Raw genomic sequence first — 25,093 nt, 5'->3', positions numbered from 1 at the left:
GGACGGGCAGGTCCAGGATATAGTAAAAATGTCTCCACCAACCATCGACTATGATGATGTTCATATGCTGTATTTATTAGAGTAACACTCATCTGTCCACATGAAATTAATTTGCCACAATCTAAACATGTCATTTTAATCTTTCCAAAGTTCTTCTAAATATTTGGGACCGTTTCCCTTGCCTCTGATGCTGTCAGTGCCACTTCTTTGGTGAATGTACTGGCAGGTCGGGGGTTCTCCTCCAAATCTCTCTTTTGTGCAGCACTATAATTAATCGGTGCCACCTCTCCATATGACGATGCATGGTATAGTTACCATAACTATATTTTTTTCCGGTTCCTCTGGAGAGTACATCGTGGCAGATGAGGCAGGTAACGTACCGGGCATTTACCTTTTTTGCATGTAGAGGAAAGGAAAAAAAATTCGCGCGTCCGAGTTCTAAGGTGTCCCAGGGCCATTTTAGTGGACCAGGCCCAAATCCAAAGAACAGGCCGCCATTTTGAGAGTCCTGTTGTAGCCGCCTGTCGCTGTAGCATCAAGAGCGGCCGAAACTCAGCTGAATGGCAACTTAAACGGTAAAGGGGCGCCCCACTACAGCAGACGAGCCTCCACCTGGGGAGGCCCGTTCACGCCGCCTCCCCCCCCCCTTCGGGCACCCCACGCCGTTATTCGGAGCAGCATTGTAGGATGGCCACACCAGTGCGGCAACTTGCTAGACACCACCTCGGTGCCAACCGAATCTCAGCGCCTTGTGGTGTCTTCCATTCCGAAAACATTGTTGTGCTGCCTTCGGCCTATTCGCCGCAAGTGCGCACGCAACTCAGCTGCATAGCGAGTGAAACACCAAGGGGCACCCCACTGCAGCCGAGGAACCTTCATCTTGGGGGCGACGCACAGCATCACATTGCTTTCCAATGCAGTCAGATCCTCAAACAACCCCCACTGACTGACGCAAACTCACAGGCCAACGGAGCGCCCCACGCCGACTTTCGGCGCAGCATTGTAGGATGGCCACACCAGTGCGGCAACTTGCTGGACCCCACCTCGGTGCCATCCGGATCTTGGCGCGTTGCGCTGCCTTTGGCCCTATTCACACATTGGTCCGCTACTGACGCCACCTCACAGGCCAACGGGGCGCCCCACGCCGACTTTCGGCGCAGCATTGTAGGATGGCCACACCAGTGCGGCAACTCGCTGGACACCACCTCGGTGCCATCCGGATCTTGGCGCGTTCTGCTGCCTTCGGCCTATTCGCACATCGGTCCGCTACTGACGCCACCTCACAGGCCAACGGGGCACCCCACGCCGACTTTCGGCGCAGCATTGTAGGATGGCCACACCAGTGCGGCAACTTGCTGGACCCCACCTCGGTGCCATCCGGATCTTGGCGCGTTGTGCTGCCTTTGGCCTATTCGCACATCGGTCCGCTACTGACGCGAACTCACAGGCCAACGGGGCGCCCCACGCCGACTTTCGGCGCAGCATTGTAGGATGGCCACACCAGTGCGGCAACTTGCTGGACACCACCTCGGTGCCATCCGGATCTTGGCGCGTTCTGCTGCCTTCGGCCTATTCGCACATCGGTCCGCTACTGACGCCGCCTCACGTGCCAATGGATTTTCTACGCTTTTTATACCCTATGCCGCATAACAGGTCATGTGACTTGTTTATAAAACTTTTTCATTGGTTCATTTTACTTTTGGTTTCCTAATGATGGAAGGCTTGATCATATGACCTAAAAATAACACTTTTCATTCCTAAACGATGAAAGCCCCACCTTGTTTCTGGATGTTTCAGACTGAAGCTGGCGTCAGCATGAAAGCACCACCATCTCGTGGCTCCGTCGTGGTCATTCCGCTAGCAATCATGGCAGCCGCTCCCCACCGGAAGCCTGCAGGAGTCGGGGGCCCGTTCACGCCGCCTCACCCCCCCCCCCGGGGCGCCCCACGCCGTGCCCAAAAAGGAAAGAGCCTGCCGCCATTTTGAGAGTCCTGTGGCAGCCGCCTATCGCTGCAACGCAAGAGTGGGCGCAACTCAGCTGAATGGCGGATTTTGGCACAGTGTACCAAAAGCGGGCGGAATGGCAACTGAAACGGTAAAGGGGCGCCCCACTACAGCAGACGAGCCTCCACCTGGGGAGGCCCGTTCACGCCGCCTCCCCCCCTCCCCCCCCGGGCGCCCCACGCCGTTATTCGGAGCAGCATTGTAGGATACCAAAACCAGTGCGGCAACTTACTTGACATCACCTGGGTGCCATCCACATCTCAGCGCGTTCTGCTGCCTTGGGACTATTCGCACAACAGACCGCTACTGACGAGCCACCCCCCGGGACGCCCCACGCCGTTATTCGGAGCAGCATTGTAGGATACCCAAAACCAGTGCGGCACCCAGGCAACATCACCTGGGTGCCATCCAGAACTCAGCACGTTGTGCTGCCTTGGAACTATTCGCACAAAACACAGCTACTGACCATTGTTGCTTCTTTTTTCCTAAAAATGTTTAAATGTTTTTACTGTTTTTGTTGCATTGTATATATTTATAAGTTATTAAAGTTTTATAATCCTACTACTTTGTTGGAGTGCTATATATTTTTAATGTGACACATAATTGTAAAAACTTTGATGTACAAAGAGGCATCCCTGGAATCTTCCGCTTCAGGCTCGGTCCCCTCCCCAATCACAATACAGGATGATTTTCAGATAGTAGGAACGCATGTGGTGTGACGGATCTCATCGGGTGGGGGCCTTGATCTACTGTAACTCTTTTGAAGAGGGGTGATTCTTTACAGCTGGGGCCATAAACTACATCTGCAGGGCTACCTGATAGCCTGGGACCGGCCTGGACAATCAGACACAGAGGAAGAGGAGTGTCAGAGGGTGCGGTAGTGAATAGGGCGAAAGGGAGGTGTCGGGCGGGCACAGGGTGTGATTCTCAGGGAAGAGCAGCACAGATGGGGGGAGGTTTATTGCCCATGCATAAGACAGAGAGCGGGGGTGACCAGTGCCTGGGGGAGATGCTTGCAAGGGCGGGGAGCCATGCTAAGGATCGACAGCGTGCAGAGAGTGGGTCTGGTCAAGGCATCTAAAATGGCTGCCGTGCACGACAAAAGTGTGGCATTTGAAAAAAGGCAAGATGGCGCAGACAATGTTTATCAACACTTCCTGATTTCCTTCGAATCGAACGTTAACAGACGTTATCTCTCCCACACTACCGGTCCCCCTGGGCTTAAACGCCGAGATGGTAGGGACTGCATCCCGTGGACATAGGCCGAGACGTCACTCAGCAGAAAAAAAAGAAAAAAAAAGTCTATAAACATACAATAAGTTAAAAGTCAATCATTCTTGTTTCCTTGTAGTACGCTCCCCAGTCCGCTTCCCGTTACGCGAACCGGGCGCACCCCACCAAAAAAAAAGGATTTATTTTTTTTTTTTTGCCCCGCGGAGCCCTTTTAAAGCCTCCACATCAAACCTAGGGGGTCAGGGAGGATCTACTATGCCCCCTTATGGTCATTTGCCCCTTCGCTTTGGCCTCCTCTTGTCTCTCGATCCTACCGAGAGACAAGATGGCGGCCGCTCCGTACTGTTTGGAATGTTTACAGACACCGGAGAGCCAATCAGCTTCGCTTCGCAAAGCTCCGTAACGCGAAAAGTACGCGAAACGGAGCGCTACCCGGGACGCTGTCACAGATATATATCTTTTTTGGAACGTTAATTTCTCAAAATCCACTGCAGCACATATATTGAGACCCAGCAAAGGCACATCGGGCTACCGGTCCCTACAATTTTGCCAAGTTTCATGCAAATCCATTCAGCCTTTCGATTTTTTTTTATTTTTATTTTTTTTGCCCCGCGGGGCCCTTTTAAAACCTCCTCATCAAACCTAGGGGGTCAGGGAGGATCTACTATGCCCCCTTATGGTCATTTGCCCCTTCGCTTTGGCCTCCTCTTGTCTCTCGATCCTACCGAGAGACAAGATGGCAGCCGCTACGGACTGTTTGGAATGTTTACAGACGCCGGAGAACCAATCAGCTTCGCTTCGCAAAGCTCCGTAACGCGAAAAGTACGCGAAGCGGAGCGCTGCCCGGAGCGCTGTTACAGATATATATCTTTTTTTGAACGTTAATTTCTCAAAATCCACTGGAGCACATATATTGAGACCTAGCAAAGGCACATCGGGCTACCAGTCCCTACAATTTTGCCAAGTTTCGTGCAAATCCATTCAGCCGTTCGGGCTAAAAGTGAGGCCAACCGCCCTATGGAAATTAACATGGGAAAAATGCGTTTTGGGACCCCCCTTTTTTCTCGGCCCCCCCTTGACGAACCCCCCACAAATTTTCAGGGGCTGCTCAGAAACAAAATGTTCCATTTTCCAGAAAATTTCAGCCAATTCCGTCCACAAACGCCAAAGTTATTAGACATAGAATTTTCAAAAATCCCATAGAGAAAAAATCCTAACTATATATACCTACTGGCGACCGCCAGTAGGTAATATATACGTGTGTGTATATATATATATAAATATATATATATACATATCAAACACACAAGTTTGCCTGTTGGAGAGAGGACCACACACAGGAGAGTTGTTGTCTTGCTTTATTGGTTGACCAGGAGGCATTTCTAAGCGACTTCTTGCACAGCAATAAAATAAAACAGTCCCTCCCGACGCGTTTCGTGCCTGGTAAAAGCGCAGCGGGATCCTCTCGTGACCCAGGCAGAGCCACATCACATCAAACACACAAGTTTGCCTGTTGGAGAGAGGACCACACACAGGAGAGTTGTTGTCTTGCTTTTGCACCAAGGATACCGCTTCGCGCAGTCCTGCAGAAGCGTCAACCTACGCTTCAGCCTTGGGACAGGAGAGCGCGGCTGATGGGAGTAAGCGGCACTCCGTGCGACGAACTTGCCACAACAAACCCACTTGGGATTAATTTTCTGATACACGCCGTGGTGCAAAGCAAAGACTCACTAGAGACAAACAAACAACACTACATGTACCATCAGGCCACGTTGGTGGCCACGCCCACTGGGGCGGGACTCTGTTTTACCTGAAAAGGAGTGTTGGAAAACTTCGCTTTCTCCACTGTTTCCAGCCCACAACCCCAGGAAGAAGTGCCTACCAGGCACGAAACGCGTCGGGAGGGACTGTTTTATTTTATTGCTGTGCAAGAAGTCGCTAAGAAATGCCTCCTGGTCAACCAATAAAGCAAGACAACAACTCTCCTGTGTGTGGTCCTCTCTCCAACAGGCAAACTTGTGTGTTTGATGTGAGGTGGCTCTGCCTGGGTCACGAGAGGATCCCGCTGCGCTTCGCGCAGTCCTGCAGAAGCGTCAACCTACGCTTCAGCCTTGGGACAGGAGAGCGCGGCTGATGGGAGTAAGCGGCACTCCGTGCGACGAACTTGCCACAACAAACCCACTTGGGATTAATTTTCTGATACACGCTGTGGTGCAAAGCAAAGACTCACTAGAGACAAACAAACAACACTACATGTACCATCAGGCCACGTTGGTGGCCACGCCCACTGGGGCGGGACTCTGTTTTACCTGAAAAGGAGTGTTGGAAATCTTCGCTTTCTCCACTGTTTCCAGCCCACAACCCCAGGAAGAAGTGCCTACCAGGCACGAAACGCGTCAGGAGGGACTGTTTTATTTTATTGCTGTGCAAGAAGTCGCTAAGAAATGCCTCCTGGTCAACCAATAAAGCAAGACAACAACTCTCCTGTGTGTGGTCCTCTCTCCAACAGGCAAACTTGTGTGTTTGATGTGATGTGGCTCTGCCTGGGTCACGAGAGGATCCCGCTGCGCTTCGCGCAGTCCTGCAGAAGCGTCAACCTACGCTTCAGCCTTGGGACAGGAGAGCGCGGCTGATGGGAGTAAGCGGCACTCCGTGCGACGAACTTGCCACAACAAACCCACTTGGGATTAATTTTCTGATACACGCCGTGGTGCAAAGCAAAGACTCACTAGAGACAAACAAACAACACTACATGTACCATCAGGCCACGTTGGTGGCCACGCCCACTGGGGCGAGACTCTGTTTTACCTGAAAAGGAGTGTTGGAAATCTTCGCTTTCTCCACTGTTTCCAGCCCACAACCCCAGGAAGAAGTGCCTACCAGGCACGAAACGCATCGGGAGGGACTGTTTTATTTTATTGCTGTGCAAGAAGTCGCTAAGAAATGCCTCCTGGTCAACCAATAAAGCAAGACAACAACTCTCCTGTGTGTGGTCCTCTCTCCAACAGGCAAACTTGTGTGTTTGATGTGAGGTGGCTCTGCCTGGGTCACGAGAGGATCCCGCTGCGCTTCGCGCAGTCCTGCAGAAGCGTCAACCTACGCTTCAGCCTTGGGACAGGAGAGCGCGGCTGATGGGAGTAAGCGGCACTCCGTGCGACGAACTTGCCACAACAAACCCACTTGGGATTAATTTTCTGATACACGCCGTGGTGCAAAGCAAAGACTCACTGGAGACAAACAAACAACACTACATGTACCATCAGGCCACGTTGGTGGCCACGCCCACTGGGGCGGGACTCTGTTTTACCTGAAAAGGAGTGTTGGAAATCTTCGCTTTCTCCACTGTTTCCAGCCCACAACCCCAGGAAGAAGTGCCTACCAGGCACGAAACGCGTCGGGATGGACTGTTTTATTTTATTGCTGTGCAAGAAGTCGCTAAGAAATGCCTCCTGGTCAACCAATAAAGCAAGACAACAACTCTCCTGTGTGTGGTCCTCTCTCCAACAGGCAAACTTGTGTGTTTGATGTGAGGTGGCTCTGCCTGGGTCACGAGAGGATCCCGCTGCGCTTCGCGCAGTCCTGCAGAAGCGTCAGCCTACGCTTCGGCCTTGGGACAGGAGAGCGCGGCTGATGGGAGTAAGCGGCACTCCGTGCGACGAACTTGCCACAACAAACCCACTTGGGATTAATTTTCTGATACACGCCGTGGTGCAAAGCAAAGACTCACTAGAGACAAACAAACATCACTACATGTACCATCAGGCCACGTTGGTGGCCACGCCCACTGGGGCGGGACTCTGTTTTACCTGAAAAGGAGTGTTGGAAATCTTCGCTTTCTCCACTGTTTCCAGCCCACAACCCCAGGAAGAAGTGCCTACCAGGCACGAAACGCGTCGGGAGGGACTGTTTTATTTTATTGCTGTGCAAGAAGTCGCTAAGAAATGCCTCCTGGTCAACCAATAAAGCAAGACAACAACTCTCCTGTGTGTGGTCCTCTCTCCAACAGGCAAACTTGTGTGTTTGATGTGAGGTGGCTCTGCCTGGGTCACGAGAGGATCCCGCTGCGCTTCGCGCAGTCCTGCAGAAGCGTCAACCTACGCTTCAGCCTTGGGACAGGAGAGCGCGGCTGATGGGAGTAAGCGGCACTCCGTGCGACGAACTTGCCACAACAAACCCACTTGGGATTAATTTTCTGATACACGCCGTGGTGCAAAGCAAAGACTCACTGGAGACAAACAAACAACACTACATGTACCATCAGGCCACGTTGGTGGCCACGCCCACTGGGGCGGGACTCTGTTTTACCTGAAAAGGAGTGTTGGAAATCTTCGCTTTCTCCACTGTTTCCAGCCCACAACCCCAGGAAGAAGTGCCTACCAGGCACGAAACGCGTCGGGATGCACTGTTTTATTTTATTGCTGTGCAAGAAGTCGCTAAGAAATGCCTCCTGGTCAACCAATAAAGCAAGACAACAACTCTCCTGTGTGTGGTCCTCTCTCCAACAGGCAAACTTGTGTGTTTGATGTGAGGTGGCTCTGCCTGGGTCACGAGAGGATCCCGCTGCGCTTCGCGCAGTCCTGCAGAAGCGTCAGCCTACGCTTCGGCATGGGACAGGAGAGCGCGGCTGATGGGAGTAAGCGGCACTCCGTGCGACGAACTTGCCACAACAAACCCACTTGGGATTAATTTTCTGATACACGCCGTGGTGCAAAGAAAAGACTCACTAGAGACAAACAAACATCACTACATATACCATCAGGCCACGTTGGTGGCCACGCCCACTGGGGCGGGACTCTGTTTTACCTGAAAAGGAGTGTTGGAAATCTTTGCTTTCTCCACTGTTTCCAGCCAACAACCCCAGGAAGAAGTGCCTACCAGGCACGAAACGCGTCGGGAGGGACTGTTTTATTTTATTGCTGTGCAAGAAGTCGCTAAGAAATGCCTCCTGGTCAACCAATAAAGCAAGACAACAACTCTCCTGTGTGTGGTCCTCTCTCCAACAGGCAAACTTGTGTGTTTGATGTGAGGTGGCTCTGCCTGGGTCACGAGAGGATCCCGCTGCGCTTCGCGCAGTCCTGCAGAAGCGTCAACCTACGCTTCAGCCTTGGGACAGGAGAGCGCGGCTGATGGGAGTAAGCGGCACTCCGTGCGACGAACTTGCCACAACAAACCCACTTGGGATTAATTTTCTGATACACGCCGTGGTGCAAAGCAAAGACTCACTAGAGACAAACAAACAACACTACATGTACCATCAGGCCACGTTGGTGGCCACGCCCACTGGGGCGGGACTCTGTTTTACCTGAAAAGGAGTGTTGGAAATCTTCGCTTTCTCCACTGTTTCCAGCCCACAACCCCAGGAAGAAGTGCCTACCAGGCACGAAACGCGTCGGGAGGGACTGTTTTATTTTATTGCTGTGCAAGAAGTCGCTAAGAAATGCCTCCTGGTCAACCAATAAAGCAAGACAACAACTCTCCTGTGTGTGGTCCTCTCTCCAACAGGCAAACTTGTGTGTTTTATGTGAGGTGGCTCTGCCTGGGTCACGAGAGGATCCCGCTGCGCTTCGCGCAGTCCTGCAGAAGCGTCAACCTACGCTTCAGCCTTGGGACAGGAGAGCGCGGCTGATGGGAGTAAGCGGCACTCTGTGCGACGAACTTGCCACAACAAACCCACTTGGGATTAATTTTCTGATACACGCCGTGGTGCAAAGCAAAGACTCACTAGAGACAAACAAACAACACTACATGTACCATCAGGCCACGTTGGTGGCCACGCCCACTGGGGCGGGACTCTGTTTTACCTGAAAAGGAGTGTTGGAAATCTTCGCTTTCTCCACTGTTTCCAGCCCACAACCCCAGGAAGAAGTGCCTACCAGGCACGAAACGCGTCGGGAGGGACTGTTTTATTTTATTGCTGTGCAAGAAGTCGCTAAGAAATGCCTCCTGGTCAACCAATAAAGCAAGACAACAACTCTCCTGTGTGTGGTCCTCTCTCCAACAGGCAAACTTGTGTGTTTGTTGTGAGGTGGCTCTGCCTGGGTCACGAGAGGATCCCGCTGTGCTTCGCGCAGTCCTGCAGAAGCGTCAACCTACGCTTCAGGCTTGGGACAGGAGAGCGCGGCTGATGGGAGTAAGCGGCACTCCGTGCGACGAACTTGCCACCACAAACCCACTTGGGATTAATTTTCTGATACACGCCGTGGTGCAAAGCAAAGACTCACTAGAGACAAACAAACAACACTACATGTACCATCAGGCCACGTTGGTGGCCACGCCCACTGGGGCGGGACTCTGTTTTACCTGAAAAGGAGTGTTGGAAATCTTCGCTTTCTCCACTGTTTCCAGCCCACAACCCCAGGAAGAAGTGCCTACCAGGCACGAAACGCGTCGGGAGGGACTGTTTTATTTTATTGCTGTGCAAGAAGTCGCTAAGATATACCTCCTGGTCAACCAATAAAGCAAGACAACAACTCTCCTGTGTGTGGTCCTCTCTCCAACAGGCAAACTTGTGTGTTTGATGTGAGGTGGCTCTGCCTGGGTCACGAGAGGATCCCGCTGTGCTTCGCGCAGTCCTGCAGAAGCGTCAACCTACGCTTCAGGCTTGGGACAGGAGAGCGCGGCTGATGGGAGTACAACAAACCCACTTGGGATTAATTTTCTGATACATATACCAGAGAACTCCAAGACGCAACCTCCAATTCCCCTTGGATCGGCGAAGCAGGAGACGGACCACCAGATCGGTTTACAGGTTCTTTATTTCAGTTTCAGTTGGTAAAGCAAGACGCGTTTCGGGCTAAGCAAGCCCTTGTTCACATGCCTTATATATATATATATATATATATATATATATATATATATATATATATATATATATATATATATATATATATAAAACCAGGTCCCCTTCTCCAGAAAGGAACAAGCCCAAACAGGTTCTGCAGAAAACTGTCTTTTGATGAACATCAGGGCATGACGTCTGAGATAGACTTTTTCAAATGCCACAAAGATTAAAATGTTCACAGGTGTCCACTTTTAAACACAGGCACCCCAATACGATTGATTGAGGCACTGTGAGTGGCGTAGAAGGGGTGTATCCTGAAAACGGCACTCCGAGATTCAGTGAGGCAGTCCATGCGTAGGTACTTCCCAAGTGTGCGGTGACTGCCTCCTTCCATCTTTCGCCATATATATATATGAGTTTTTTAATAGTAACACCTTTTTCATGATATTCTGTTGCATTATATTTTTGACTCAATATTTTGGTAGCTTTCTTACAAAGTATTTACTGTTCATAATTAATGTATACACTATTTTTGATACAATGTTTTGGTTTCACAATAATTTTGGTCATGATATTCTGTCATACAGCCATCTCTCTTTCCTACCTTACACATCTAGAAGTGCTGGGTATCTAGATGTGCTATATGTGAATTTTTTAAATCTATTATCAGCCTGCCTTTGCACACTTCTTTTTGGAATTATCCCCACCCCCTGCAAATGATTACTGAAACATCTTTTGTAAATGTTTTCTCTTTTTTTGGAGTTATATATAGCAAATTATGTTCTGCCCTTCACTGCATTGTGCCATATAGTGCACTGAAAGTATCAGGTTGGAGTATTCCACCCGATATTTCAATAGTCCTATGTGGAAGCTGACCACATGGTTTTTCGGAACACCTTTATCCTGTCTTGGCTTTTTAGCCGAGAGAATGTTGCAAGCATAGACTTTCATGCCGGCATATATAATGGTAAATCTGAAAATAGAGGCAGGTACCCACACAGCCTGTTTCTGTACTCCAATAGGCTCCACCCAAAGCCAAGCACCACAGATGGCCAAATACACTTCCCACCTCCTTAGGCACAGTGAAGGAGCTGCCCTGGCAACTTTTGTTATGCTTCCCTGTATTCCTTTAAAGTCCTGGCCTGGTTAAACTGTGTTCGCTCTTGCCTTTCTCCACCATTCCACATCACCCAGAATGCTTTTTTGCTAAAGTGCCCACTGTCAATAATTCAGTGGCCCATCACTTTCCATGGCACTTAAGTGTTACTGCCCATAAATGAGACTTGAATAGGCGGGCATGTAATGTGTCAGTGCATACAGAAAGGAGATCCAGAGTTGCATAGTCACCATTGGACATGATACATAGTAATGATATGAGAAAATGTGCTTTGTAAGTCAGAGAGGTTCAAAACATGTTAGAATGTGTTGAATGGCAGAATTGGTGGTGGAGCCTCTGCAAAGGTGAAGACAGTACTGATTGGTTAAGCCTTCAATGTTCATGCTGCCACTTTCATTATACTTAAACTGAAGTCTCTTTTGAAAATCATTAACCTAAAAAAGTGCCCAGAACATGATCCTTAGTTTCATTGTTACATGGAGCCATAGTGTAAATCTATGTAAATCTATCCATTTGGTATGGCAGTTCCCTAAAAGGGCTTTTCTGGTGTGAAATAACAAAATGTTCAGCTTATGTGTGAGTTTGTGGGGTCATGTAATCATGGTTGCTACCATGAGGACCATTGCCACCCCTCATCTGCATTGCTGTGTTTATCTATGAGGTGTAACCATCCACCTCTAAAGAGTAGAACAATAATGCCCTAATTCTGCACTTTTTAAAATCTCCTGTACTAGAAGGGATGTATAGAAGGATTACACCCCTTTGAATCATCCTGTTTAGTTTCCTGCTTATCTAAAAAGACCCTGAATATGTTAGGTAAGTGTTTGTTCATTTGCAATTTCTTTTTTTTTCTTTTTCTGTAGGCTGTCCTTCATCTAGTTTTGGTTACATGAGGACAGGAATTTGTAACTCACTTTTCTTTCGTTGTGCCTGACTTCCTGTTAGAACTAGAAGTCAGGCATCATCTTACCGGAAAGTAATTTGAAGGAAAGCCTGAGCAGTTTGAAGAGACAGGCTCAAGAATGGATGCCTTCACTTCAGCTGATAAGAGTTTGCAGAACTATTATTTTCTGCAAAATCTTCTTATATTGAGGCATTGACTTTAAATTGTAGATGATCTGTAAAAATTAGAGAGTGGTTATGAGTCAGAGGAAGTATTACTCAAAGAGTGCAAAGTCCATCCCCTGACCACCAGTTTCACAGGCATAAGAGGCACAAGCATGATGGGTCACCTTCTCCTGTGCCTTCTATTAATCATTCCTCTCACCTCAGCTTCTTAGTCTCAATCCATGTGCTTTAAAAATTATAATTGAAAAAATAGTAAAGGAAATATTTAAAAGGACATTTTCAACTTCTGCGACTGCTTGTAGGTCTACTCTCCCAGCAGCTGATCCTACTTTTAATACTCATTCCACTGCTGCAGTGGATCCTCTGGTTCCTAGTATTGACATTCCTGAGATGCCTGAGATTTGATCTGAGGATGCTCTTTTATGCATGGAGGAAAATGACTCTTCAGATAAAGACACTAAAGGATAGTATATTAAGGTATCATTTTTTGGAGTTTTATGTAGGACAAACTCGACCCAAAGGTATCAGCGCTCTTTACCTGAGCACCAGTTGCATTATAGATGGACACATTCACATTTTATAGGCACAGGGAGATTAAGTGATTTGTCCAGAATCTCAGGATGTTTGAGCCTACCACCAGACTCGTACCTGGTTTCCTCGCTTCAAAGTCTGCCAGTCTAGCTGTTAAGCCACATCCTTTTAAACAAGTTGTGGCTGATCTTTAATCTAATTTGGGATTTCTCAGATCCATCTACCTCAAATGTTGGAAATTCAAATATCTTTGATTTTTCTTTTCCTTTGGTAAGCCCGAATCGTCCGTTTCACTGGTGTATCCGACAGATATTTGAGCCCTGACATTTGCAGCTCATTGTGCCAAATCTCCTATGATGGATTTACAGGGGTGTATATCTGCTCCAGAAGATAGTTCTGACTGCTTTGGTATTATAGTAAAAACAACTCCAGCTCATTTCAAATATTGCCTTTAATGCCCTAAAGGATTGATCTCTAGAAGTTGTATCAGCAATAGCAGCAAGATACAACTTTTGGCTTTGGACTTAGAAGGGAGAATCTGCCCAGATGACTATACTTCTTAAATTCCTCTTCTTGGGGCAACACATTTTTGGACCTCATCTGGAGGAGTTAGTCAAGCAGACGGCAAAAGATTGCAAGCTGGTAATAACATTCCATCCATGTCCTCCTCCTTTGCCCTGATGCTGACCTTTCCTAAATACTCCCTCTCATTTATCGTGGACAGCAACTATGAAACAGGGGTTCTGCCTCCACTAGGATTGTGCTCTGTTCTCTGCAGCTATTCTGCACTTGAGACTATACTAGACATCTGATCAGCCAAGCTGTCACCCATTGGGAGGTTGTCTTCATTTCTTACTCAATGCATGGCTCCAAGATGCTTCAGATCAGTGTATTCTAGACATTATTTACTGTGGTAAATGCCATAACATTTACTTCAAATTCCACTCTTGCAATCTTCTATGTCACCAATTGGACGAAGGATTTTTGAAGAAAGACGTTTTCTGGTGGGTGGCCTGTCAGGACAGGTGTGGTGTTTGCTGTCCCTCATGTAAAACATAGGATGGGGCTTACTCAATTCTAATACTTGTCTTGAAACCATCTTGCATTCCCTTTATCTGCCCAGAGTATTTTCTAACATTGCTACACATGACGAATGCCTTTTTCCACACTCTATTTCATCAGTCACATCAGTAATACCTATGATTTGCTGTGCCAGAGGTCAATTTTCAATATCAATGTCAAGTCCTTCCATTTGGGCTAAACTTGAAACCCAGGTATTCATTAGAGTCATGGCTCAGTTGGTCACCATTCTTCACAAAGATGGCATTCGTATATGACTTCTGTAGACCATTGAGTGGTCCATGCTTCTTCTCTACATCTGCTTATACTCCATACAAAGAGAAGGGTAGTCCTTGAAGGGTCACCTATTCAGAAATGTCACACTTGACTGTCAGTGTTGCTAGAAAAGATCAACAGCATCATTGTGTATCTGGCGTCAGGTACATAGAGACATGACAGCATTAATTTTTGTAGTAACCTTGAAAATGTTTCAACCCCTGGTTTATCACCTGTGCCATGTAGGTCCATATTCTATTGGTCTCAAGACTCTTGGTTCAATAACTCATCACATCTACAAATCTCTGAAGCAGGGTTTAATCCCAGAACATCTGTCCAAAGGAGTGGAATGGGCACTTCATTTTCCAGTCTGACCACAGAGACCAGAGACCAGCATGACCAGTTTAGGAGCAACCTTACAACAGAAGAAAAATTTCAGGGATTTTGCAAATCAGTGGCTGCAGATTAAAGAGAACTGTCAGACATTATCCAAGCCCTCCTGTTCTACTTTGCTCCATCATACCCGGGCTGTGCACCTCCGATAAAGACAGATAACCAAGTTAACATCAGATATGTGACCCATCAAGGACTTCTGAGGTCTCACTCCCTTGCTGTAATGGCGTATCAGACTTGATGATCTCAATGTCCATGACCTACATCCCAGGAAAGAAAATATGAAAGCATAATCACTGAATAGGATAGTCCCCTTGTTCATGGCATTTTCGCTGAGGGTAGAATTATTCCAGAAGATATGCTATCACTATTGTAAGCCCCAGACAGATCTCTGCAAATTACAAGGATGCTCATCTGCCCTTGTACTTTTCAATTGCTTAGGTGCTCTGTTTTCTCCCTAGTGTACTCTTCTTCTGTTTCCCTCCTCCCACCCATCAACAAATGTCTCATCTGCTCTCTGATGATGAAGGAGGTCTGTGTTCTCTTGGTGACATCTGCACAGGAAAAGAAAACATTGCTTCTTCTCCTTTGAGATTCATATATAGGTCCACAGTGAGTTCTTCCCCGTCCTATTCCCTCTCTCAGATGGCCAGTTTATTAAGTAGGGGCGAAATGCTCAAATTCGCGTTCCACAAAATCCGCAAATTTGTGGATTTTTTTTTGCGTGTTCGCGGGGCGCTGTGCGTGTTCGCGGGCTTTTTTTCAATGACCGTGAATTTACCCATGTGGCCGTACATGGGCGCGGCCATCTTGTTTCATGTCTTTGCGTTGCGTATTTCCAGTTCCCGGGCCCCAGTTGCATACTCGCGTTGTGCAATTCCTACGTGCGGGTCTCAATTACGTGTTCGCGTCCGTTTTTGCGTATTCGCGGGAGAAATATTGCACAAACTTACCCACGCGGTCCTCAATGGTCGCGGTCATCTTGTTTTTCATTCATTTCTATGGTCCTGGGCATGCTTTTTGTATCCAGCTTGAATCTTTGCCATCCTTTCTTTGTTTGAAGTTTTTTTTAATCTTTTTTACTCATTTTATATCCCTCTCTTTTTAACTCTTTTTTCTTTTCTTTACTTTTTCCCTATTCTTTCCTTTTTTTAATTTTACTTTACTGTCCAGGACCATGGCAAAGGGAGCCGGCAAAGATCTGAAGGGGAAGGGTCCTGCTCCCTTGCGGGCGCTTAAGAGGGGAGGATGTGACGGCCAGGGAGATTTTCAGCCCAGTGGAGGTGGCTGCACTGATCTTTTATGTGCAGCACCACCTCCCCAAGACCGTGGCAGCAGGGGGCAGGCTCGCGTCAGGGTATGGCCTCCGGGAGCGTCACCAGCTGTGGGCTAAGGTGTGCCGGGCCATGCGGAGGGAGTGGAGGGTCCGGCGCACCTACCATCAAGCGACACACCCGTGGTCGGACCTCCTTGACCGCGAGCAGGACTTGCTCCACCTGCTAGGTGTGGAGATCCCTGGCCTTGGTGAGTAGCTATTTAATAACTTCTTTGTTTTCTTCTGCTCTGTGTTATATTGCTAATATATGTTTTTCCCGAAGAGCAAGAATGCTGCAGATTCGATTACAAAGCAGGTAAATTAACGTTTAAATAGCTTCTGTGATTGCAGGTGCTTGCCTGCTCAGTGGTACAAAAGGGGGTGGTGATGGACGGAGCATCTGAACCAATCAAACACTCACACCCAGTCAAAAGATCTGGGTTTGATCCATCACCGTTCTTTAGCCCACTCTGCCACCCCAGTTCAGACATGGCTATATGCAAATCAGTCTGACCCTGTGCCTCATTGGAACAGTCCAGCCCGAACTGCCAAGCCATGCCTTCCCTGGACCGGAAACAAGCTTCCGAGGACCGGTTTCTGGCATTCCAGCCGTCTTCAGCCCGGCTTGCTTGAATCCAGTGGCAAAGTGAGCAAGGGACTCATGTCTGAGCATACCCTGCCACACGTATGGCGGCCAAAGCGGTACAAAAGGGGGTGGTGATCGACGGAGCATCTGAACCAATCAAACACTCACACCCAGTCAAAAGATCTGGGTTTGATCCATCACCGTTCTTTAGCCCACTCTGCCACCCCAGTTCAGACATGGCTATATGCCAATCAGTCTGACCCTGTGCCTCATGGCAACAGTCCAGCCCGAACTGCCAAGCCATGCCTTCCCTGGACCGGAAACAAGCTTCCGAGGACCGGTTTCTGGCATTCCAGCCGTCTTCAGCCCGGCTTGCTTGAATCCAGTGGCAAAGTGAGCAAGGGACTCACGTCTGAGCATACCCTGCCACACTTATGGCGGCCAAAGTGGTACAAAAGGGGGTGGTGATGGACGGAGCATCTGAACCAATCAAACACTCACACCCAGTCAAAAGATCTGGGTTTGATCCATCACCGTTCTTTAGCCCACTCTGCCACCCCAGTTCAGACATGGCTATATGCAAATCAGTCTGACCCTGTGCCTCAGTGGCGTTGCTACTATGCTTACTTGTTTGCAACTTTGTGCTTATTTGAAAGCAGAACTGCGTAATGCTAGAGAGACTAGAGACTCAAGTCTAGTCCTTCCTTTGTACTCCTGCTGCCAGTAAGAAGAGATAGTGATGGATTGATAGGTTGAGTATATTATGACTTGTTATTTAGTAGTAGGACATTTTTTTAGTGGTCTGCAATCATGATGACGGACTGTGTCTGTCACGTCACGTGCTGTTGAGTGCTGGCAGTCATAGTAGAACCTTTTTGTTATTGGTTTAGTTAGTGATTTACATAACTTTCCAAGAAGACGGTCTGCGAATCCAGCAATACTGTACTATCTATCCTAGTTGACCAGATCAGATAGGTCAATCAATACATGTAGTGCAATTGTTGGTAATTTGTTTCCCCAAGATAATTTTAGATTGTGGTCAAAGAAATCAAATATTTAAAAAAAACAATCATCCATGTTTGTGTTTATTTCATGATCATCAGCACCTCCCAGGGGCAAGAAGACTGAAACTCCGGCGGAACAAGATGGGCAGGAACGGTCCTCTGCAGGCTCTTCTGCTGGCCCCAGTAAGTTGTCTCGTTGTTAATATTAATAATTATACTTCTCCAACTTTTACAGGTCCTATTCATTCAAAATTGTTTCCTATTTCTATTTTTTACAAAATAGTCTTTGATCTTCTTGTAGACTGTTTCTAAATTCTTATCCTGCCTCTACCATCACTCTCTGTGCTACTACTATTATTATGAGTCGGTCTGTGTAGGTAGCTAAGCTTGCCCAGTCCGCAAACGGTATTAAACAAAACTCTGATCCAGGCACTGAGTGCAGTCCTCTGGGTTGCCCTTGCTGTCTATTCCAGTCTTCTTAATGTAAGTGCTTTGACAATTTCCAACAACAAAATGTCAATGTGTCCAACAAGAATAAGCTAGTAGTTGGCTTTTTTGATTTGATAGGAGCACATACCATACCGCTAGTGTTTCAGGGACTATTCTGCACATACAGAAGTATGGACAAGAGAAATAGGACATTGTTGATGATAGGTGCTGTTCGACTTTCCACATACCTCAGTCCGAACAGAAGTTGAACCCCCAATCCCCTGACCGACTATCTAGTGCGTCTGACAAATGATTACGTTATGACTCAGAAGAACAGAAGAAAACTACTGCAGAGTCCCGACCTATCAGATTCACGGAAACATGCTTGCACAGTGCAGTAGTTCAAAGTTCAAACCCTTCCGCTCACTCACTCGTGAACAAAAACCACACAGTGTTTGTTAGTTTTAAAGTTTTATTTATCTAAGAAATAAAAAATCTATTTCTTCATTTTCAATAGCGCAGTATTGCGAGCGAGCACTAGTGATGAGATAGATGACGTTAACGTTTAAACAACATTCCCTTGAATCAATATAACTTAACACATCAAATTATTAGAATAACTGTGCGGGAGCCCCCACCTTCTTTAAAGTACTTAAAGTACTTAAAGTACTGCAGGTGATGAGGAGTAGGTGGTGAATTGTCCTGTTGGCAGAAGGGCAATGGAATCTTCTGTCTGTAATTATAAAAACGGTGCACGTTAAAAAGCAAGCCTTCATCAGTTGTGCCAAAAAGTGTAGCATTTAATGGCTAACCATATAAAAGGTTAACACCCTCCCCAAAACCGTCACTTTTTTTCATTCCCAATAATTAAAAATTGGTTATGTATTAACATTTTCTTTCATTACGAGACAACATAGGGGGTGGTGTATGGCATCTGAAAATAAGACATGTTTTTTCTAGACGTCACAAAATCGGATGCGGCGCCTAACACCAGTGCCGGGGCCAGCAGTGCGGAGGGGTCCACTCCAGGTCATGCGGCGGCGCCACAACAAGTGCCACCAGGAGGAGTTGGGGGGGAAGGCTCAGCGGCGGCGGACGGTGGTAAGTTATTATACTCCTTACTAATTTACATTTTTTAATAGGCTCGCAAGGAATGTATGATGTACTGTACAGTAGACAGTACACTAGTACAAGTACACTGTACTGTTAAGAACAGTTACTAATTTAGAACTACATTTTTGCCAATCACGGAGAAGACAGTCAACCTTGACTTAGCCATAGCATTAGCGGCGGTAGTTCTCGGGTAAGCAATGGCCCCCTCTATGACTTCAACTCAGCTGGGAAACTTTTATCGTGAAGCCAAGTCATATCAGATGAACTTGAGGGATGTGAAGAAAGAAAAGGGAAAGAAGGGCGAAAGGAAGGACGAGTGAGTCGTAACATTTATGACTGTAAAGAATGATACGTGTTTTTGAATGCAGGCAGAGGTGGCTGATAGGAAGGAATCACATGCATGGCTGCTTGAAGCAAGGATGGTTGGAGGAGAAAGAAAAGATGACTGCCTGTGTGTGTGAATCAGAGAAAATGCATGTGTGGTGTGCATTGCAATATATCATTTGGGTCAAACTCAAATGCAAGTCAAGACGGTGGTTTACCAAATAAAATGAAAAGGGTGTTAGTTGGTTGTTGAGAAAAAGTAAACTTGGTACAGTTGAGACATTAAGAAGAATTGTAGACGTTTACTTTGGGAGCCTGGATGGTATCTTCTTCTTCCTCATAGATAGCAGAGGTGTATGTAGTAGAGCAGACGCTCAGTGGATGAAGAGTGTTACTTTGAACAGCATGTCTGTGCCAGAGTAGCAAAGCTGAGGAAATCCAAATACTAGTAGTTGTGATTGTTCAGAAATATTCCCTAGACTAACAGTACAGTAGTTTACTTTGCAAGCACAGCATATATTGTCAATGTATTGTATAGTTGACATTATATCAAGTAAGGTCCCTTCCTCCGGCAATTATGGGTACCACACTCACTCCCTATGTTAATAATTTTCTTTCAGCTGTGTCATGGGTGGACTATCGCTGTTGTTCACTCAATCTATCAAAACAAAGCACCTAAAGCCTTCCATCATATAAACAAAGATCATGTGATCGGCACGATATAGGATCAAAAATGAATAATTTTCATTTTCCTTTTGTAGTAGTCAAGGCCCGGGGGGCAGTGCGAAATATAAATTACATTGAGCAGTAGCCCTTGATGTAACCGAGTATGTCCAGTGCGACCCCTATCACCACCTGCATGTACTGCTTAAAGTAATGCGAGTCTGCGTCATCATGGCTTGTGTCTGTTTTTCTTGGGTGCAAGCTGAGTGAGCTGGCATTATGCTGCCGGCTAGGCTACCACAAGTTCACGTACAAGTAATTTTTTTTGCACAACAAGAGAAAAAAGAAGAAGGCTGCTGTAGTCTCTGACTCTCTGACTATGTAGTAGTGAGTCCATAGTGCTGCTAGTAGAATTCCTGAAACTCCCACTAATGTCACAGGCCTACAAAGACGGCGGAAAGATACATGCCAAAATGTTATACTGTGCTTGCAAGTTGCTAGTGTTACTGACTGTGAGACAACTTTCTGATGAATTATTTTGAGTTAATGTTAAAGACTATTGGCTACAGTATTTTTCTTTCTTTCTTCATATAGATGCTCTGCAACAAAAGCTCACTCAGAAGGAGATGGCTGTCCGAGTCAGGGCCCGTAAGCTGGAGGCTTTTTGCGGTGAATATCGGCGGCTGTGGGCTCGGGAGCAGGACGAGGAGGCGGCAACTACTGCATCCTCCTCCAGTGCCCCCGGGTCCACCAGCCAGCAGCCTCCAGCTAAACGGCGCCGTAGCCCGTCAGCCTCCCGCCGCCGCCGCACAGCAGCAAAAACAACTGCTGCCCCCCCCCCGAGCCTGGATGACACGTGTGCGCCGCCTCAGAAAAAGAGTGGGCTTCCTGGAGCGCTTGGCTGAGAAACAACAACGCCAGATGCGGGACCTCCGCAAAGAGCTGCGGGACCTCCGCAAAGAGCTGCGGGACCACCTGTCTACAGTACACCACCAGAGGAAGTGACTGTCCCTTGCCCCTTTTTTAAAGACTTTTGGGGGGGTGGGAATCGGGAGTTGGGGATTATTTGGGACTTTTCAGAGGACTATTTGAAATGGACAATTGTTTGGGTTAGGGAGGGGTGGGACTAGTTTATTTTTGTTGAGGTAAATACAATTATTTATTTTACATACTTCAACATAGTGTACGCGTTGATGTTATTTTGCGGTGTGGTGGGCGGGGGTCACTGTATGTTTGGTTTCCTCAAACTTACCAGCATGAATTATCTAAAACGTCCAAAAAATTTCAAAAGTGCCACTAACAGAGTTAGTGAATTCAATTGGCCTACTAGTACTTTACTAGTACTACTGTCAGTCTCTCCTCCGAGTCCTAGCCCATTATTCAACCTCCCCAAAATGCTTATCTTACCTGTGATTCGTGTTTGAGAATAGAGCTAGGCACAGCGCTGGCTGCATGGCAAATGGCGATTACGCCACCCTGGACCGAAATTCCGTGGTTGTGGTGTTAGTAGGAGTGGTACCACACTAGTAGTAGCAGCATATGAAAAACAAAGTAAAAAAATTAGACATTGAGTGGCCTGAGAGGAGTATTAGAAGGAACAGTAGCCTAAGCAATGCTGAAGATAAGTATGGGGAAACAAGAACAGTGACACAGCAGCGTAACAAGTCTTCTTGACATGTAGGAGGATGATGTTGACAATGCATCCAATCGATGGTGGGCATGAAATTCAGAATTTATTTTAAAATACTCGTTTTTTTAACCAGAATTACAATATCCTAGGATTCACCTAGCTGCATTAAAATTGATTTGAGGAAGTTGCTTGCACCTTATCCTCCCCAGCAAGTGTGTGGAATTATTGTTGTAATTTACTCACACCTCAATGAAAACCACACTGCCCGGGGGAAGAGGGTTAGGGTTTGAAACCTGTATGGGAATGGGGCTTGTGGGGAACGTTTTGTGGAGAGAGGAAAAAAAAAAGCACAGCATGGACAAACAACAAATGAAGATAAACAAATCTTTGGATACGAAGCTATCCATAAATCTTTTAAGGGACATAAAGGAAGTGCATGCACTACTGCATGCATGAAGTTGTTTGCTAAATGGATAGGTTACTAAGAAGTAAGCAGTACTGTCTACAATGTACTAACTATGAAGAAACACTGTGACAGTACAGGGCTGCAGTAATTACGCAATTTCACTTGCCTATCTGCCCTCAGAGAGAAGAACTACTTAGTACATTAAATTAGTTTAAAAATAGCAAAGAAAAAAGTATACAATGGCTGGTGGGATAAATTGAAGCAGAGAGCAAACAAATGCACAGAGTCACACTCATAGAAGTTCACAGCAATAACATTACTTAAAAGATAAGTAGAAATGAAGATGGATACTGTAACTGTATGTTGTTGTAGTTGTCCTGTTGAATTTGGGAAGTTGCATGCATCCAGCCATTCCTCTTTTTTGCCGTACTCCTCCATTGCATCTGACGCTCCGTCGATCAATGTAGGGGACCATAAGACACCTTGTCCACTGCCTGCCTGGCGGATGCTGAATTACGGCTCGCTAATGGTAAACCTGAGTTCATTCTTTTTCCCATTGCACAGGGTAAAAGCCGGCCTGTAATTGTTGATGGAAAAACAGGAAGTCAAGGAGAAAAACATATAAGGTACGCTGTGTAGTGCAAAATAACACTTTCAGTTTCAGAGTCGACAGTATTACAACACATACAAGCATAATTTAGAAAGTGCGTACTCTGTGTCTCCTTTTCAAGGATAAATAAGTGTGGGCGAAATTTGCGGATCTTTCCCCTCAAGCTAGGTGTAAAGTGTAAACTGCAATTTTAGAACAAAATTAGACCTTCCCAGCAGTGCTCACAGACCCCCCAACCCACCCCCAAAAAAGTAGAACACCCCCAAACAGGCCAAAAGCAAAAATGGAAAATGCCACACTTAGAAAATCTACAGAGGCCTACCTGAAAATCGTTCCAAACGCGCTCTGCAGCTAGGCCCTAACCCCCCTTTTCCACCATTGATTTTCTTCAAACCACTTGCAATCAACATTAGACATTCCCAGCAGTGCTCCCAGACCCCCCAACCCACCCCCAAAAACCTAGAACCCCCCCAAACAGCCCCCCAAAAACACGCAAGTGAGCTAAAAAAGATAAACTTTTTCACCATGGATTTTCTCCAAACCACTTGCATCCAATATTAGACCTTCCCAGCAGTGCCCTCAGACCCCTCAACCCACCCCAAAAAAGTAGAACACCCCCAAACAGGCCAAAAGCAAAAATGGAAAATGCCACACTTAGAAAATCTCAGAGGCCTACTTGAAAATCGCTCCAAACGCGCTCTGCAGCTAGGCCCTAACCCCTCCCTTTTCCACCATGGATTTTCTTCAAACCACTTGCAATCAAAATTAGACCTTCCCAGCAGTGCTCCCAGACCCCCAACCCACCCCCAAAAACCTAGAACCCCCCAAACAGCCCCCCAAAAAAACGCAAGTGAGCTAAAAAAAGAAAAACTTTTTCATCATGGATTTTCTCCAACCCACTTGCATCCAATATTAGACCTTCCCAGCAGTTCCCCCAGACCCCTCAACCCACCACCCAAAAAGTAGAACACCCCCAAACAGGCCAAAATCAAAAATGGAAAATGCCACACCTAGAAAATCTACAGAGGCCTACCTGAAAATCGCTCCAAACGCGCTCTGCAACTAGGCCCTAACCCCCCTTTTCCACCATGGATTTTCTTCAAACCACTTGCAATCAAAATTAGACCTTCCCAGCAGTGCTACCAGACCCCCCAACCCACCCCCAAAAACCTAGAACCCCCCTAAACAGCCCCCCAAAAACACGTAAGTGAGCTAAAAAAGAAAAACGTTTTCACCATGAATTTTCTCCAAAACCACTTGCATCCAATATTAGACCTTTCAAGCAGTGCCCTCAGACCCCTCCACCCACCCCCCAAAAAGTAGAACACCCCCAAACAGGCCAAAAGCAAAAATGGAAAATGCCACACTTAGAAAATCTACAGAGGCCTACTTGAAAATTGCTCCAAATGCGCTCTGCAGCTAGGCCCTAACCCCCCTTTTCCACCATGGATTTTCTTCAAACCACTTGCAATCAAAAATAAACCTTCCCAGCAGTGCTCCCAGACCCCCCAACCCACCCCCAAAAACCTAGAACCCCCCAAACAGCCCCCCAAAAAAACGCAAGTGAGCTAAAGAAGAAAAACTTTTTCACCATGGATTTTCTCCAAACCATTTGCATCCAATATTAGACCTTCCCAGCAGTGCCCCCAGACCTCTCAACCCACCCCCAAAACAGTAGAACACCCCCAAACAGGCCAAAAGCAAAAATGGAAAAAGCCACACTTAGAAAATCTACAGAGGCCTACCTGAAAATTGCTCCAAACGCGCTCTGCAGCTAGGCCCTAACCCCCCTTTTCCACCATGGATTTTCTTCAAACCACTTGCAATCAAAATAAGACCTTCCCAGCAGTGCTCCCAGACCCCTCAACCCACCCCCAGAAATTGAGAACATCCCCAAACAGCCCCCCAAAAACACGCAGGAGTGCTATCCTCTGCGAGGCCTACCTTTAAATCGTGCCAAACGCGTTCTGCAACTAGGCCCATACACCCCTTTTCCACCATGGATTTTCTCCAAACCACTTGCAATCAAAATTAGACCTTCCCATCAGTGCTCCCAGACCTCCCAACCCACCCCCAAATACCTAGAACCCCCCCAAACAGCCCCCATAAAACACGCAAGTGAGCTAAAAAAGAAAAACTTTTTCACCATGGATTTTCTCCAAACCACTTGCATCCAATATTAGACCTTCTTAGCAGTGCCCCCAGACCCCTCAGCCCACCCCCAAAAAAGTAGAACACCCCTAAACAGGCCAAAAGCAAAAATGGAAAATGCCACACTTAGAATATCTACAGAGGCCTACCTGAAAATTGCTCCAAACGCTATCTGCAGCTAGGCCCTAACCCCCCTTTTCCACCATGGATTGTCTTCAAACCACTTGCAATCAAAATTAGACCTTCCCAGCAGTGCTTCCAGACCCCTCAACCCATCCCCAGAAATGGAGAACACCCCCAAACAGCCCCCCAAAAACCCGCAGGAGTGCTATCCTCAGCGAGGCCTACCTTTAAATCGTGCCAAACGCGTTCTGCAACTAGGCCCAAACCCCCCTTTTCC

Source organism: Lissotriton helveticus, chromosome 3_1 (genome assembly GCF_964261635.1).
Source record: "Lissotriton helveticus chromosome 3_1, aLisHel1.1, whole genome shotgun sequence".
NCBI classification, from domain to species: domain Eukaryota; kingdom Metazoa; phylum Chordata; class Amphibia; order Caudata; family Salamandridae; genus Lissotriton; species Lissotriton helveticus.
The sequence above is the reverse complement of the archived record's forward strand: the minus strand, read 5'-3'. Positions refer to the sequence as shown.